The 17,979-nt window shown below is 40.7% G+C and overlaps 1 pseudogene; it reads left to right on the top strand.

Annotated features, from left to right (window-relative positions):
* The first annotated feature begins 15,972 nt into the window (after window positions 1–15,972).
* On the top strand, window positions 15,973–17,662 carry LOC135982589 (SCAN domain-containing protein 3-like; annotated as a pseudogene).
* Window positions 17,663–17,979: the final 317 nt, after the last annotated feature.

The raw sequence follows: 17,979 nt of genomic DNA, 5'->3' as shown, positions 1-17,979 counted from the left end.
TTTAAGATACGCAAATTCAGCTACGTGAATAGCGTAGCTGAATTCGACATATTGCAGCCGACTTACCCCGTTGTGAGGACGGCGGCAAAATCGACTTCTGCCGCTTTTTGTCGGCGGCGCTTACTACCACCTCCGCTGGTGGAGTTAGAGCGCCGATTCGGGGATCGATTGTCGCGTCCCGACGGGACGCGATAAATCGATCCCCGAGAGGTCGATTTCTACCCGCTGATTCAGGCGGGTAGTATAGACCAGACCTAAGAGACTGGCAGAATATGATGGGAGCTGACAGAATTTAAGGACCTCACAAACAATGCTCAGCATTATCCCCTAAATATCTTGTAGATTAATTCAAAATTAATCAATCAGAGAAGAGCAACAAGAATGATTAAAGGTCTAGAAAACATAACTTCTGAGGGAAGATTGAAAAAATTGGGTTTGTTTAGTCTGGAGAAAAGAAGACTGAGGCCTTGGCTACACTTACCCGCTAGTTCGACGGCTGGAAATCAAACTTCTGGGTTCGACTTATCGCGTCTAGTCTGGACGCGATAAGTTGAACCCGGAAGTGCTCGCCGTCGACTGCGGTACTCCAGCTCGGCGAGAGGAGTACCGCGGAGTCGACGGGGGAGCCTGCCTGCCGAGTGTGGACCAAGGTAAGTTCGAACTAATTCGAACTAAGGTACTTCGAACTTCAGCTACGTTATTCACGTAGCTGAAGTTGCGTACCTTAGTTCGAATTAGGGGGGTAGTGTAGACCAAGCCTCAGGGGACATAACAGTTTGTAAGTTACAAGGAGAAGGGAGAAAAATTGTTCTCCTTAACCTCTGAGGATAGGAAAAGATGCAATGGGCTTAAATTCCAGCCACGGCAGTTTAGGTTGGACATTAGGAAAAATTTCCTAACTGTGAGGGTGTTAAGCACTGGAATAAATTGCCTAGGGAGGTTGTGGAATCTCCATCATTGGAGATTTCAAAGAGCAGGTTAGACAAGCACCTGTCAGGGATGGTCTAGATAATATTTAGTCCTGCCATGAGTGCAGGGGACTGGACTAGATGACTTCTCGAGGTCCCTTCCAGTTCTATAATTCAATTATTTTATTAAAATATCTTTAGGTTACATGTATAGCATCTGAGGGTATCTCCCAAACATATATTTAGAATCTGGTTTTCAGAGAACAAAGCATACCAGACAATAATTAGAGCTAGAACATATATCAGGCCTAAGTTGTTCGACAGGGCCATTTGAAATGTGTTGTATGTGGAAAAAAAAGCTCTAAGCAGTTGAATCTTGTTCTGATGTGCCTTTTAATTTATTTTTTTAATTACTGTTGCATGAAACAGTATAATTCCATTTTGGAACAAGGGTACCTATAATGTTTTGAATATTAAAATTTTGCAGTCAGAGTTCCTGAACCACACAGTATCCAGTTGTTAAAAGATTATTGCTATAGTTAATCTAAACTTGAATCAAAATTACATTAAAACAGTGAAAGTGAAAACGCCCTTTGCTTGTATATGGTTTAGGGTTGCCAACTTTCCAATTTTTCAAAACCAGACACTACAAGCCCCTCTGCCGCTCACTCTTCCTTCTCCTGGGACTCACATTGGGTTGGGAGGCGCTGATGTAGGGTTGCCAACTTTGGTTGAATGAATTCCTGGAGGTTTCATCGCAGGACATTATCTTTAATGAAAGATTAATCTTTAATTCCTGGAGACTCCAGGACAATCCTGGAGGGTTGGCAACTCTACTGCTCACATGGAGTCTTCCTGCCTGCCCAACTGGGGCATGGTGGAGCAAAGGGGGGTTGGTCCCTGGAGTGAGGGACCAGAAAGAGTGAGGGTCCCTGGAAGCTGCAAAGGTGGAATGGGTTGTCACAGGTGATGAGCCCAGCTGCTGTCCCCGCTCGTCAAACAACTGTGTGCTTCTCTCCATCAGCTGAGCAACTCTAGCAGCAGCTGCTCTTCCCACCCTCCCAGCGACAGAGGCCAATTGCAGTTACTGTGGTAACTGGACTTTTGGTGTCCGGTCAGCAGTACTGACTGGACACTGCACAGGTCCCCTTTTGACCAGACTTTCTGGTCAAAAACCAGACACCTGGCAACCCTAATATGGAGGGTAAATTCAATATTCTATATTTTATTTAATATTCATATAATGATGATGTACCACTGTATGAGACCTAATAGCACAGGTGAGCAACTAAAATTAAGCAGCCTGCAAACCTGTGGTACCAATGTTAAATACCAATAGACAATAATTAATTACTTAAGCATTTGCATATTTCCTGAGCCAAGAAATAGTGTTCTTATTGGACATCTGGAGCTCTTGGAGCCCACTGCTGAATTTGGTTGGCGGGTACTCCTCAACAATGTGTATCATTGTTTGATCTGCGCCGCAGCTTGGATTGTCTTAAAGACCCTAACGGCGCTGGTTGGCTGCACAGAGGCCTTGCCCAGTCCAGAATTGGTTAAGAAGGGCCCACTGATGTTGTGGCAGGTCAAAGCTGGGTGGGTGAACAGTAGGGTCTGTGACAAGGAACTCATTGGTGGTTGGTGTTAAGCACCAGTCTCCTGCCACAGGGACTCTGCTGTCATATCCTGGTGTGGCAGCCTTGACCACAGTGGGTGTTTTGATGAAAGACGTGTGGCTGGTGGGCTAAAAAGATTGTTGAACAAGGGTAAATGTGGGTTGGCACATACATTCTCAAGCAGCTTGCCAGCTGCAATCTCCCTAAGGGGGAGCAATGTGGCTCAGAACTGGAAGCCATGAAAAGTGAATCAGTCGGAGACTTCCTGTGATGATGCACATTGTTGAGTTGAGTTGCACATTAACAAGTTTGGTGTGTGCTGACCCACTCCATACTGGCATACAGTACTCTGCTATTGAATACGAGGGCTGAGGTCCTTGGGGTTCCCCATGAAGAACCTGCCAGTTTGCTGAGAAGTTTGCTGTGTGTCTTGACCTTCGCTGCAACCTTGCTCAGGGGGGCTTTTGTGTCTCATAGTTCGTTTGAGGGTCACAGCTAAGTAAACTGGGTATGCTTCAGCCTCTGGCCATTCATTATGATGTTTAGTTCCCTTTTCACATTGGGTTGGTGGAGGTGGAGAGTGCTAGAGACTGTCTTGCTGGTGCTAAGCTGAAGGCACCGTGTCTTGCAGTAGTCAGGTAGCTTTGCAGCGTCCAGTGCTAGGCTGGAGCACTCACAGGAAAAAAATAGTGGATGCACCTACCAGCCACAGCTGTTCAGCAGCGCCACTGATCAGCTATTTGGCGGTGCCCCTGATCAGCTAATCAGGGGTGCAGCCAAATAGCTATTTGGCAGCTTGGGGAGGGATTTGGGGGAGGGTGGAGAGCAGTGGGCATGGGCCTTGGGGAGGGAGCGGAGCAAGGGCAGGGCCTTGGGCTGGAGCAGGGTGAGCACCCGTGGGGAAAAATAAAAGGTTGGGGCTAGAACCGACATTCATCTGTTTTTTTCCAAGTACTTGTTTTCTCACCCGCATGCACCCTGAATCATCTGTCTCGGAGAAGCAGTTTGATGGCATCAGTAAGCCACAGTGGGAGCACTTTTGATATTTTAAGAAGTAGACCCGTGTGCCACACCATATCCTACACTGCAGTGAGGTCAAGGAAAACAGTGCCTGGGTTCAGGTTTCTTTGAAAACCGTTTTCAGTTAATGTGGTTAGTGCAAGTACTTGGTTGCATAATTAATGATCTCAGGCCCAAATTAAATGAGCTATAGAGACTATACAAATTGTAAGAATATATAGGCAATAGGAAAGTATATCAGACTCTTAAAGTGAGAGAGAGATTTTTGTGTGCACACAAACAGGTATCTGGAGTATTTGTGCTCAGAGCAGGCATAATCTATGCAGAATGCTTACAACCCAGCTGGCATATATAATACTTTGGAGGTAATGAAGTTGATTAAAAGAAAAAGAGAGAGAGGATAATAAGATTTAATCAGGGATTATAGTGCTCTTTGATTTTTCAGCTGCAGAAAATGCATTGGAATTGCCGGTCATTTGTAGATTTGGACGCAGCAGTAGAAGATTGAGAACAAGGAAGCTATTGGTAAACTGCTTTTCTCTCACCATACCAACTATTCTATTTGCAGTATCTATTTGCATGATATTCATATTTGGAGGAGGAAAAGGCTGAAGGCAGGCTGCCCCATCTCTCTCTTAGGTGGGGACAGCAGATTCATGAGGGAGGAGGCTGACTTTTTTTCTTTCTTTCTTTCAACACACGCTTAAAAGGTTCATGCTAAGGAATCCATCAAAATTTGCGGCAGAAATGACCCTAAATATTCTCCAGAGCACTAAGGGTCTTGGCCTAACACACAGAATGTCTTTGATTTATTCCCCAAAAATGTTCCTTCATATTTTTTTATGAAAAAGTAATCAAATTAACAAAGGCAAATGACTTTTTAATTGCCAATTTGACCATTTTCACAAAGATGATAAAGTCTGTATACCCTGCAAGACACATTAAAAAGCTGTAGAGAATACTTTACTTCCACAAAGGCAGGCTAGGTTAGTTTAGGTTATCACCACATCTCTTGGATACTACTTAGATAATCCCTATTTTTAAAATTTGAATGAAGACTAGCGAATTATTTTCAAACAAAAAGCCCCAATAAAAATTACACAAAGCAGATAAGAAGCATATAATGAAATGTTTCTTTAGTGACAAGACATTTTTGCTACCAACAAAAATACATTTCTATACTTAATGTTATGTGATAGTGCAGAAAAGTTTCATTGCAACACTTGCCTTAGGTAAAAGGAAATTATAAGTTATTAAATGCTTTAAAAAGCTAGAAGACATTAAATATATCAATAAAAGAAGAGAGAGGTCTGGGACTGATTTATTATTTATTTATTTGGACTCAGAACATGTGGAATACCCTGCAGGATATAAGTACTATCCCACAGTCAAATATGGTTTTCACCATGGTCCTTTGTAGTGAGGAATATATAATTTAAGACAAACCACAATCAATTATTGGGATGGAAAAAATAACTCCTTATTCAGGGAACACAGGAAAATATTTGTATTTCTTCTGTTCTATAACTATTTTAAATTTCCCCTTGAATACTTACTGAAACAGCAACTGAAGACAATTAACCATGTTGGGGCTTCATTGGTTTACACAAAGTGCACATTATTTGTGAAAGATGCTCGTGTTAACAATGCAAGTCCTTAAAAATCATAGGTTAATCATTTTGAACTGGTGGTAGACAAGGCTTATGGGAGAGTGCTAATACATAAAGTGCAAACCCACATATATGAACTTGCAAAATATATATATTCCATAGGAACACCCATCCTGTACTCAGAATTAGAATTCATTTTAATTCTCAGAGATTAATAAAATGTGCCTTTTCTTCAGTTTGCTACACTCAAAATGGTTGCCAGGAAGCAGCAACCACAAACACAATTCAGCTGGTATTGCAGCATTTCACCAGTCCCTTCTGACTATACAGACAACTTTTACTCTTCCTTCCTTAAATGAGAACTGATCTTAGTGAGATGTGATGTAAAACTCCAACCCCACAGAAAAAAGACAAAAAGAGAGAGAGAAAACAGGTGAGGATCAGCTGAAGCCACCTCAGCAGTTTTTGAAAAGTTTATACAACAATTTTTGAGAAATCCCCATCCTTTTAAGATACATCTGACTATTATCCATGGTCATCACACCCCTATACATGTGCCATGTGCCGTTAGACATCCCCCCCTGAAAAAAAGGTCAGTGCACCCTCAGAATATAAAGAGATCTGCAGCCATATTTCCCAGATCCTAAAGAGACAGCCTTGAGCGACTATAGCAAGAATGTTGTTAATCTTTGATCTTTGGGGAAAGTATCATTATTACAGGCAGTCCTCGGACTTATGATACAATTGGTTCCTGAAAAGTGCATCGCAAGTCAAAACGTTGTAACTTGGAACCGCAGTACACTTCATTGCGGGACCGAGTGTCGTAAAGTCAAAACCAATTGTCATAAGTCGAACCAGGGAATCAATTCAGAAACGTTGTAAGTGCCATTCGTTGTAAGTTGAACGGTGTAAAGTCAAGGACTGCCTGTATTTACATTTTTAAGTTCCCAGAACTGTGAGCCCCAAAGGCTGGCACTGAAAATCTTTCTGGGCTGGAGGAGTAATTCAGTTGAGTCACCTAATGAATATATTCTCTTGCATTGTAATTGGCAAGACTTAATTGTGCCTGCTGCAGTAGCACTCAACGTTGCAGAACTGCACAGAAAATTAGGGCCTGTTCTCAGGACCTCTGGGTGTCATGCACTTAATCCTCCAAAGGAGTCACAGAGAATCACAAATAATCCTGGATTGATGTCTATATACTGAAACTTGTAGGATGCAAACATTGTACCACAATGTCAGGATGTCATTTCAGGATTATTCTGTAGCTCTCTGTAACTCTGTTCAGCATTAACTACTCTGTCCTCCTTCCGCCCAATCTTCCTCTATCACCGCCCCCCCCCCTTCCCTCATGTAGACTTCTTAATTTCTGAGAGAGATGGGGAGGAGACTATTTGCTTAGTGTGACCTTATGTTTGAATTAGGCAGAGTAAGAGAAGCACTAATCAGTTATGAAGGGACTCCATAAGCAGGGCTGAATTAATAATAGACTTTTTTCAGTTCCTAATTGGAAAGATTAAATTCAGACCCGGGCCTTGAACATTTGTGATACAGCATGTCCTGGTTCCCACGAAAGCTTATGCTCCAATACTTCTGTTAGTCTTAAAGGTGCCACGGACCCTCTGAGTCACTACTGTAAGCTAGTGTAAATATATTGATGTGAGTGGAGTTGTCTGCTTATCCCAGGTCTGAATTTGGCTTTCAGAGTTTATATTCAGTAATGGGGGAGGGAGAGATAGCTCAGTGGTTTGAGCATAGGCCTCCTAAACCCAGTGTTATGAGTTCAAGCCTTGAGGGGGCAACTTAGGGATATGGGGCAAAAATCTGTCTGGGAATTGGTCCTGCTTTGAGCAAGGGGTTGGACTAGATGACCTCCTGAGGTCCCTTCCAACCCTGGTATTCTATGAATGTACATTGTAGTGATCCACCAAGGGATAAAAGAAGGTAACTTATTGCCAGGTGAAGTGCAGCAAGGTAGTCAGGCTGCATAATTAGTTATGGATAAGTCGTGGGAAAAGGGAGATTTGATATTATAAATCCCCCACCCATTACCTCATGCAGCTGAATACTGGAACTTTCTCTGCATGTAGGCTTCTAACTGCAATAAAGTGGTTCTTTTTTGGGGGGGAGGGTAAACCTTAAAAAGAGACAGTCTGAATCACCAACTGAAGGGACTGCCTGAAGCCTCCACCATATGAAAGGAAAATACTTAGGGTCAGATTCTGACACTCTTACACTGAGTATCATACTCCTCAAGAAGGCCTATTGATTTACATGGGACTACTCAGTCTTTTATTTATATTTTAAAAAACTATAGAAGTACACCACAGTCCAGAAAATTAATCCCACTTTCAGATTCAAATATTTGTGTACATTTTTAATAACTCCACCTGATGCTGTATGTAATTATTACAGTTAGAAAAAGTTATATGCACTACCACCAGGTCCAAGATTTTTGAAAGGGGTATTTCAATACAGTGTCTGCATTATGAAGACATTAAAGTATACTTTGCCTTTATTATTTTCTGTACAACTTGAAAACAGCTTTATCTACATATAACAGCAACTGTCTCCCTGCCTGTCTCTGTCTTTCTGATGGTAAGGTTCTTCAATCCTTACTGAGGAAATAAGTGCCACTGAAGTTAACATAAGTTTTGCTCGAGTAAGGGAGGATGAGGACTGCAAATCTTACTGTCTGTTTCAGAAAGAACAGACATAAGAGAGCAGGTTTTAGATGTAACATTTTAAATATCAGTGAGTAAACTAAAATCCAGCAATATATCTAACGCTGATTTAATTTGATATGCCAATTCCTAAAAGTTTCCACAGGGGAGTTATCTATTCACATAGGCTTGGCTAGTATAATCCATTTGTGGGATAACCAGAGACTTCAGATGAAACCACAAAATTCAGAATTTAGAAAAAAAACCCATGTATTTTATATATGATTTGATGAGTGTAGCAATGTAGCTGAGACTGATTCTAATTGATCTAGTTTTTCATCTCCTGCACTCATATATTTGATTCTCCAGCTCTCCATTTCATTTCATATAGATGTTCTCCACTGGATACCACACTTCATTTTATATCTCACAGATATACCATTACACTAGCTCCCCTCCCCCTCCTTTAACATTCAGCACCTGAGTGGAAAAAAATATTAAAGTTAAGGGCCAAAATCTGCCATGTTGAAGATCTAATTGTGAGAGATGTTTTCATGGACCTCTGAGCAGCATGAGGGCAAAATAACTTACTTGAGCCTATATAGTGAAATTTCTTACTCATGTATAGTACTGGCATGAGTTCTGGGGAATACTTAGTCCTGCCATAAGTGCAGGGGAGTGGACTAGATGACTTTTCGAGGTCCCTTCCAGTCTTACTATTCTATAGTCCTTACTAGAATGAACAGCCCCAATGAAGGCCAGAAGGCTTCATTGGGGCTAATCCGTCTGACTAGGTAATAGCCTACTGAAGTCTTGTTGACCTTCAGTGGGTCTATTCATATAAAGACTACTCGGGATTAGGACCACTGGCTAGTTTTATCCTTTCCAGAAGGACTGCATTTACGGATGTTGCTGAAGCCAGGATTTCCCTTTCCAAGCATTTTGCCAATTATCTCAAACATTGTAATGTTTTAAAGTAGAACCTTCAGTGTAGGCATCATCATCTTTTATGTAACACACAGCCCTGTTGGAATAGAAGCATCATCATACTTCTTGTAAAGGATTCATGTACAGACCTTTACATGATGCAACTTCATTATGCTTGAGGATAGGGTGGAAATAATTTGATGCTGCTAAAAGATGTAAAGATACATTTTCTCCATCGGAATAATGACCTGGAGGTGCTGAGTATTAGTAACAGGAAATTAGGTATGCCAAATGTCCTATCTAAGTTGTAGAATATGTTCCAGTAAGGAGGGGGCCACTCTTGCTAAATATAGTGGACCAAATGTATCCCTAATCTAACTGTGCTGAGGGGATGAATCTCTTCTAAGAGGGGAAGATGTGAGCCAAGAGGGAGAAACAAAATATGGTGAATAGTGACATAACAAAACCACCAGTGCAACATATAACCTGATATTTCAAATTAATTCATAGGGCATACATCACCACTCATCAACTACTGCCTTGTCTCTAATTTCCATTCTGGGGACACATTTACTGAGAAGGTTCTGGCAAAGCAGCTCTTGCAATATTTAGAGTCATTAGCATTGATTGATGCCTGTCAGTCTGTTTTTTTTTTTTTTTTTGAGGATTAGGTATAGTGAGGAGGCTGCACTGGTAATCTTGTTGGTCAGCAATATCCACTTAGTGATGAACAAAGACCAGGTGTCCATACTGACTCTATTAGATCTGACATCAACTTATTTTACTGCTGCTGTCATGTTTGCAGTCCTTGGCAGGGTTAATGGCACTTGACTGATTCTTTTCTCTATGAGAAAACTATAGGGTAGTCTTGGACTTTATGATGGAGTTCCCTCAATGCTCATGACACCTTTTCCTAGCCATCCTGGGGATTAGCTCTGCCAGGTGCTGTGCCCTCCTCAGCAATCTCTCTACCCATCTTCTTCTCTCAGTCTGCAGTCTCTCTCACTCTCAGAGTGGCAGCTTCCAGTCTGTGGCTTGGCCCTCCAACAGCCTCACAATCCCCTCCTCTTAGGGAGTGACTACAGCATCCCTTCCTGTAGCTGCCCTACTGCTCATCACTCCTGGGCTTTATACAGGCCCCAGCTGAGTCTGCTTCCAATTAGTTGCTTGCTCCCTGGCTCCTCCTCCAGGTGTGGCCTATGGGGTTAATTGGCCTCCCCAGCCATCTTAACCCCTTCCAATCCTGTGTGGTGTAGACACCCCATCACAGACTTATCCTCCCCAAGGGCTCTCTCATGTGAAGTGCCACAAATTTCTATTCATATGTTCCTCCTTTTCAATATGTATGTGAAGCCACTAAAGCAGTGACTTGGACTGATTTACAGTGTCCAAGATCAGGACAGGAAGCAACTAGTAGTTATAACAGCTTCTTCAGTTGAAAGTTAAGTGACTATCCTTCTGTAATGAGATTTACAGTCTAAGTCTCTCCTTAACTTTGTCTGGATAGCCAGGTAGCAGGGCAAAGAGTGTTTTTTTTTTCCTTCCCCCCATTTGCACTTGGCTGGAAGGTAGCAATTCTTTCTCTAAGAAATGGATTTCACCTCAGTTATCCAGATTGGATTACTACTATATGCTCTTGAGACTACACTTGAAGACCATATAGACACTTCTGCTGATGCAGAGTTTTGTGGTTGCAGCATGTAACTGCTGGGCTCCAGACATTTCACTGGCTCTCAGTTTGTTTCAGAGTACACATAATGTGTTGATTTTAATCTGTTAGGTCTTTATAGCTTGGGTCATGGGTTTCTGAGAGATTGCCTCTTTGTGTTTTTTCCCAGCAGTTGAGATCAGCTGGGACCCTCAAGCTAATAGTCCCCATCTGGATCCTGGATTTTCTCAGTTAAGGCCCCTCAGATTTGGAATTTGCCTTCAGTTTGGTGTTCATTGTCCCCAAACACACACACCTGCATGTCTAATGCAGCAGGCACAAGTGATGCTGAACAGGATCCTGGACATGGGCCTGGTTCTGAATATTGCAATGAGGATGAGAACCCCCAAGAAGGGACAAGAGAAGAAGAGCAATCTTGCTGTGGATTGTTTCCCTCAATGCCCCTGAGTTCAAGTGCAAACTGTGTATAGTTTGGAGAATATATGTTCTCCTCTTTGCATAGTTTGTTTCTTCCGTTTCCTGCCTTGAGTAAGTCATCAGAGATAGTGGGTACGTCCTGCCCTTCCCTGCTGTACACCTCACATATGAGAACATCATGGCAGCAAGCCAGGAGTACCACCCAAGTCTTAGCTTGTCCACATCTGGGCATGGTGCCCAGGAAATCTACTTTAATGAGCAGTGTAAATAAGAGTCCACAGATCATTGTCTTTCATAACATTTTTAAATTTAAAAAGGCACTGTCATATTTGTAATCCATTTCTAATTTTCTTCTTTGTTGTGTATTGCTACTGGACTAATGGTTTTCCTTTTGTGCTTCCTTCTTAGGTGCCATCCTTGTCAGTGATAAAGACCGTATTCCTACACAAAGATTGCTCACTCAGCCTCTGCATCCCACCCAACATGTTTGCTTCATAACCTTTCATTCCCTTCCAATAATGTTCTCTGGGGTTATGTTGCTCCCTTTCGGAGGGGAGGGGGCAGCAGGGGTGGAGGGTTAATGGTGTATGGGGCAGTGAGTAGATTTCTTTTGTGATGTTTAGGGAGGGGTTGCCTGAAGGTAATACTGTGTGTCATCCCTGTTCTGAGTTCTCTAGTTAAGCCCACAAGTACAGGTGAAAATGTTTCTTTAAATAAACAAATAAAAGGAAGTATTTCTTCACACAATGCACAGTCAATCTGTGGGACTCCTTGCCAGAGGATGTTGTGAAGGCCAAGACCATAACATGGTTCAAAAAAGATCTAGATAAATTCATGGAGGATAGGTCCATCAATGGCTATTAGCCAGGATGGGCAGGAATGGTGTCCCTAGCCTCTGTTTGCCAGAAAATGGGAATGAGTGACAGGGGATGGATCACTTGATGATTACCTGTTCTGTTCATTTCCTCTGGGGCACCTGGCACTGGCCACTGTCGGAAGACAGGATACTGGGCTAGATGGACCCTTGTTCTGACCCAGTAGGACCATTCTTATGTTCTTATGCTCTTTAACTGGGGTTGGACCATTTGGACAGGCCCCAATAACTTAAAAGCAGTTTGGCCTATTGCTTTCTATGATCCCTTTGTTCTGGGTGGATGCATGGAGTTTTGGTATGGGTAGGGGGTAAGAAAGGCTGAACCCATGTATCCCACCAGTGTGTGTGATTTCAGCTCTGTATTGGGAAACATGAAAAACAGTGTGCTAACTTGCTCCTCCTGACTTGTGCCTTTTGCCATGTTGCCAACTCTCACAATATTATTGTGGTTCTTGGGATATTTGGTGTTTTCTTAGTCTGTGTTCCTGGATGCATGTGATTAAGTAAGACTGCATTTATTTACAAAAAATGTAAGTTTCTAGCCATCATGACTGTGGAGAAAAGTTTGAAAATGTGACCCAAGTGCATCCTAGAGTCTAAAAAACAGATGGCAAATGAAAACAACTCAATATGTTATTTTTTTCAACCAAAATGTGATTATTTGTGGCCACACTCATCAGCCGTGGGATGCTGTTCTGAGAATGAGGTCTGCTGGGAAGAGATTGGATCCATCTGACCAAGAAGAGGAAGAGCATCTTTGTGTTCCAACTTACCAACCTAGTGATGAGGGCTTTAAACTAGGTTCAAAGGGAGCAGGTGACAAAAGCCCACAGGTAAACATAAAAAGATGACCTGAATAGAAGGCTAGATATGGGGATGGAATATGGAAAATTACAATAGGGTCATAGGAGCACAAGAGGAAAATCAGTGAGGGAATCTGCTCAACATCTTAGATGTCTATCCACCAATGCAAGGAATATGGGGAATAAAGAGGAAGAACTGGAAGTATTAGTACATAAGCTCAATTATGACTTAATTGGCATCATAGATAGGGGGATAAATCTCAGGAAATATTGGTATAGAAGAGTATATCTTGTTCAGGAAGGACAGGCAGTGAAAAAGGGAGATGTTGCATTATACATCAAGAGTATATATACTTGTTTTGAGGTCCAGAAGGAGGTGAAAGGCAGGCCAGTTGAAATCTTTGGGTAAAGTTAAAAGGGGGAAAATAAGGGTGACATTATGGTAGGTGTTTACTACAGACTAGCAAATCAGGAAGGAAGACAAGGTGGATGGGGCATTTCTAGAACAAACAACACAAATATCCAAAAACTAGGATCTGGTAGTAATAGGGGGCTTTAACTACCCAGACATCTGCTGGAAAAATAATAAGGAAAAAACACAAAAATAAGTTATTGGAATGTACTGGGGACTACTTCTTGTTTCAGAAAATGGAGGAAATAATCAGGGAGACAACCATTTTAGACTTCATTCTGACCAACAGAGATGAATTGGTAGTGAATCTGAAGATGGAATGCAATTTGGGTGAAAGTGATCATGAAATGATAGATTTTGTTATTCTAAGGATAGGAAGAAGTGAGAGCAGCAGAATAAGGACAATGGACTTCAAAAACGCAGACTTTAACCAACTAAAAGAACTGATAGGTAAAGTCCTATTGGAAGAAAATCTAAGAGAAGGAGTTAAGGATAGCTGGCAGTTTCTCAAGCAGACGATATTAAATGCACAATTGCAAACTATCCTGACGTGAAGGAAAGATAGGAAGAATAGTAAGAAGCCAATATTGCTCCATCAAGAGCTTCTTAATGACCTGAAAATCAAAAAGAAATCTTACAAAAGATGGAAACATGGACAAATTGCTAAGGAGTAGTACAAAATAATAGCACAAACATGTAGGGACAAACTTGGAAAGGTTCAGGCACAAAATGAGTTGCACCGAGTAAAGGATATAAAAGGGAATAAGAAGAGTTTCTAAAAATACACATGGAGCAAGAGAAAGACAAAAGAAAGTGTAGGTCCTCTACTTAGGCAGGAAGGAGCGTTAATAACTCATGTCCTCAAGAAGACAATGATTAGTGCTTATTTTGCTTCAATCGTCCATAAAAAGTCTAATTGTGACCAGATACTCAACTCAATTGATATTAACAAATAGGGGGAAGGAACACAAACCAGACTAGAGAGAGAACAGGTTAAAGAATATTTAGATAAATTAGATGTATTCAAGTCATCAGGGCCTGATGAAATTCATCCTAGGGTACTTAAGGAATTAGCTGAAACAAACTTGGAACCGTTAGTGATTATCTTTGACAACTCACGGAGGACGAGTGAGGTCCCAGAGGACTGGAGAAGGGCAAACATAGTACCTGTCTTTAAGAAGGGGAACAAAGAGGTCTGAGTGAAATACAGACTAGTCAGATTAAATTCAATACCTGGAAAGACGTTGGAACAAATTATTAAACAATCAATTTGTAAGCACCTATAGGAAATAAAGTAATAAGGAATAGCCAGCATGGATTTGTCAAGAACAAATTATTACAGAGATGGCAATTTCCTGCAGTATCCTGAACAAACCTTACTGAATTAAATTAAACCTTATTGAGTTAAATTTGAATATCTTAGGAGTTTATTGTATTAAAAATGCAAATGTTTATGCATTTGTGGGATTTTATGTAATGTTTAGAATCCTGGGAAGTGTTATGAACTTCAAAGGACTATTTGAAACAATGGGTTAAGACAAGAATGAACTTTTAAAGTTAAGTAGGTTTCCCAGAAAATCTCTAGGAGGAGGGATATGCAAGTACACCTATTTTGGTTATACAAGAACTCAGCCTTTTGAAGCTTCGTCTTGAGGAGGACACCTTTTGTCGGCTAATCACCTGTTCCTTGAAGACAGAATAGAACTTACCCCCTCAAAAAAACTATATAAAGAAAAAACTAACAGTTTCATAAGTATTCTTGTTCTGAACTAACAGCTGTGATGAACCTGTAACTATAGAAAAGTCCATTGCTGGGGTCTGAAGGACTGTTCACCAGCCAGAGACCTTGTTGGAGTCAGGGGGTGACCTCTGGTATGCTTATTAGCATGTGTGTAAGTTCTTTTATTGTTTTTAATATGTTTTGTTGTTGATGCTTTTACCTTAAGAATAAATGTGCTTGCTTAGAAAGAACTATGTTGTAACTTGAATATGGCAATTACACTGTTTACTGTGTCTGAGGAGAAAAGTAAAGCAGTCCTGCATAGGTGGATTTGACTTTACTGGGGAATCCAGTATAGGCAGGGAACTGTGCAGCCTGGAAATACTCTGGTAAGGAGGGAGAAGGACGCATGTCTCTGCCAAAGAGAAGCAAAAGCTTGGGAGTTGGAAACCTAACAGTGGGTGCTCTTGCTGGACCAAAGAGGGGGAATACAGGTTCAGTTGCCCTGAACTGTGACACAAATCATGTCAAACCAACCTAATTGCCTTCTTTGATGGAGTTATTGGCTTAGTGCAGAGGTTCCCAAAGTGGGCGATACCGCCCCCTGGGGGGCGCTGGAACGATCCGGGGGGCAGTAGTAGCCTCGGGTGCAATTGGGGGGCGTTGAATAAAAATAAGGGGGCGGTGGAAGCATAAAGAAAGAAGAGAATATAAGAAAACTTTGAAAAACCATTCGTACATGTTTCATCTGTTGTGTAACAGAGTTAAAGTTGTAGTGATTACTTTATTTTCCAAATAAATTCACAAATTATAACCGATCAGGTGTCAAGTCCGTCAACAGCTCTTAACAAGCAAGTGTTGGCAGGCGAGCGTGTCGCGCATTGTCGGGAAGTCCAGCATGCATCGGCAGGAATATGTGCGTGTAATGACTTGTTTACAATACGATACTGAACCCAAGAAAAAATGTAGACAATATAGTATTGAATATTTGAACTATGGCTTTATTCAGTCGCCTACAAACAATACATTACCGATATGCCTGATTTGCCAAAAAGTTTTATCAAATGAAGCTATGAAGCCTTCAAGACTACAAGAACATTTGACAAAAGTTCATGCTGATAAGAAAGATAAGGATTTATCTTATTTTCAAGCACTTAAAGAAATTTTTTTGAGACAGCCGACATTGGCAAAACTCTTTTCAATAGCATCCAAAGAAGATGAGGATGGGTTGCGTACATCTTACAACATTTCGTTACTGATTGCGGTTTTCCAGATTTAGCATACTATTGGTGAAGAACTAATTCTACCGGCTATAAGTGAGGTAATACGCACTATGCTGCACAAGCCAGCATCTAATATTACCAAGAAAATTTCTTTGAGCAATAATACAGTGCAAAGAAGAATTGATGAAATGGCTCAAGATGTTGAAGACTCATTATGTGAGTATTTAAAAACATCCCAGTTCTCTATACAGCTTGATGAGTCAACTTTGCCAGGAAATGAAGCCTTACTTTTAGCATACATGCGATTCATAAAAGAAGAAAAAATTTGCCAAGAATTATTATTTGCTAAAAATTTGCAAACTGATACTAAAGGAGAATCGATATTTCATGCATTGGAAGAGTTTTTTAAAGAAAAAGAAATCCCCCTGAGTAATATCTTGTCAGTTGCTACTGATGGTGCTCCAGTGATGATAGGGCGGCTACAGGGGTTTTCTTGCATATTTATAAAAAGCGGTTCCCAATGTATTCGCTGTACACTGTGTCATTCATCGTCAACATTTAGTTGCCAAAAATCTGAGTGAACGCCTACATAGGTCATTACATTATGTCATTAAAGCAATCAACAAAATCAGAAGCAATTCATTGAATGACAGATTGTTTGGACAACTTTGTACTGAAAACGATGAAGAATTCAATCGCTTGCTGCTTCATACAGAAGTTCGTTGGCTATCAAAAGGTGCCTGTTTGGATCAGTTTTATAAACTCTTTGACTCAGTGCTAGAGTTCCTAGAAAACAAAGATGATGCTTTATGAGCCAACTTGATTGATTCCAAAAATGACATAGCTTATTTGACAGACTTGTTTAATAAATTTAATGAAACAAATTTACAGCTCCAAGGCGATGAGCTGAATTTAATCAAAACAAAAAATGTTATTTCCGCATTTGTGGCAAAACTTCTTCTGTACAAACGAAATTTAGGACGAGGAGAATTCAGCCAGTTTCCAAATTTATCAACAGTAGAAAAACATGATGAAGACTTGCTTATCTATTGTCAGCACGTGGAGGCTCTCCATTCTGACTTCAATCAACGATTTGAAGATATTCTTAAAATGAACATACCCGATTGGGTTTTGGAGCCTTTTTCAAGTACAAACACAGAAGAATCTCCAAAATTACAAGAAGAACTGATAGAAGTAACAACGAATGAGGAATTTAAATTTAAATTCAAAGACGGCTACCAACAGTTCTGGCTGCAAAAGCAGATACCTACACTTTATCCTGGATTATGGGTTATAGTACAAAAGTTTTTAAGTGCATTTCCTTCAGCATATTTAGTGGAACGTAGGTTCAGTGCGGTCACAAATCTGTTAACTAAAAAAAGAAACCGACTGCAAATAGCTCATTGCGGTGATTTAAGAATGCTGCTGACAAAAATAGTGCCGAACATTAATAAATTGATAGCAGCGCACCAGGTTCATCCTTCTCATTAGGATTATTTTTAATGTTATTCATAATTTTTATTTTAATATTATCCTTCGTTATCTTAATTTTCTGTGTGTAATGCGAATGTTACTATGGTTGATTTTAATAAATAATTTTATAATTTCAAGCTTCAAGGTGTCTTATTTACAACAACATCTTTCTTTACTATATTGTAGGACGTAGGTAGAAATATAGATGCATAAAAGAACGCAAATTTGTCAGTGCATCTTTCTGTTTGTTCACTTAAAGAAGGTAGATTTCCAGGGGGGCGCTGAGTAATTTTTTTTCTGAAAAGGGGGCGGTAGGCCAAATAAGTTTGGGAACCTCTGTTTTCATTAATGACTTGGATAAGGGAGTAGGAGAGTATACTTATAAAATTTGTGGATGACAGCAAGCTGGGAGAGGTGGCAAGCACTTTGGAGGACAGGGTTAGAATTCAGATTGACCTTCACACATTAGAGAATTGGTCTGAAAATCAGTAAAGATAAGTGTAAAGTACTATACTTAGAACAGAAGACTTAAATGTTCAGCTACAAAATGGGGACTAACTAGCTAGGCAGTAGTACTGCAGAAAGGGATCTGGGCATTATAGTGGATCACAAATTGAATGTGAGTCAACAATATGATGGAGTTG

The sequence above is a fragment of the Chrysemys picta genome, chromosome 3 (genome assembly GCF_011386835.1).
Source record: "Chrysemys picta bellii isolate R12L10 chromosome 3, ASM1138683v2, whole genome shotgun sequence".
NCBI lineage: Eukaryota > Metazoa > Chordata > Testudines > Emydidae > Chrysemys > Chrysemys picta.
This window is presented reverse-complemented; position numbering and strand designations above follow the sequence as displayed.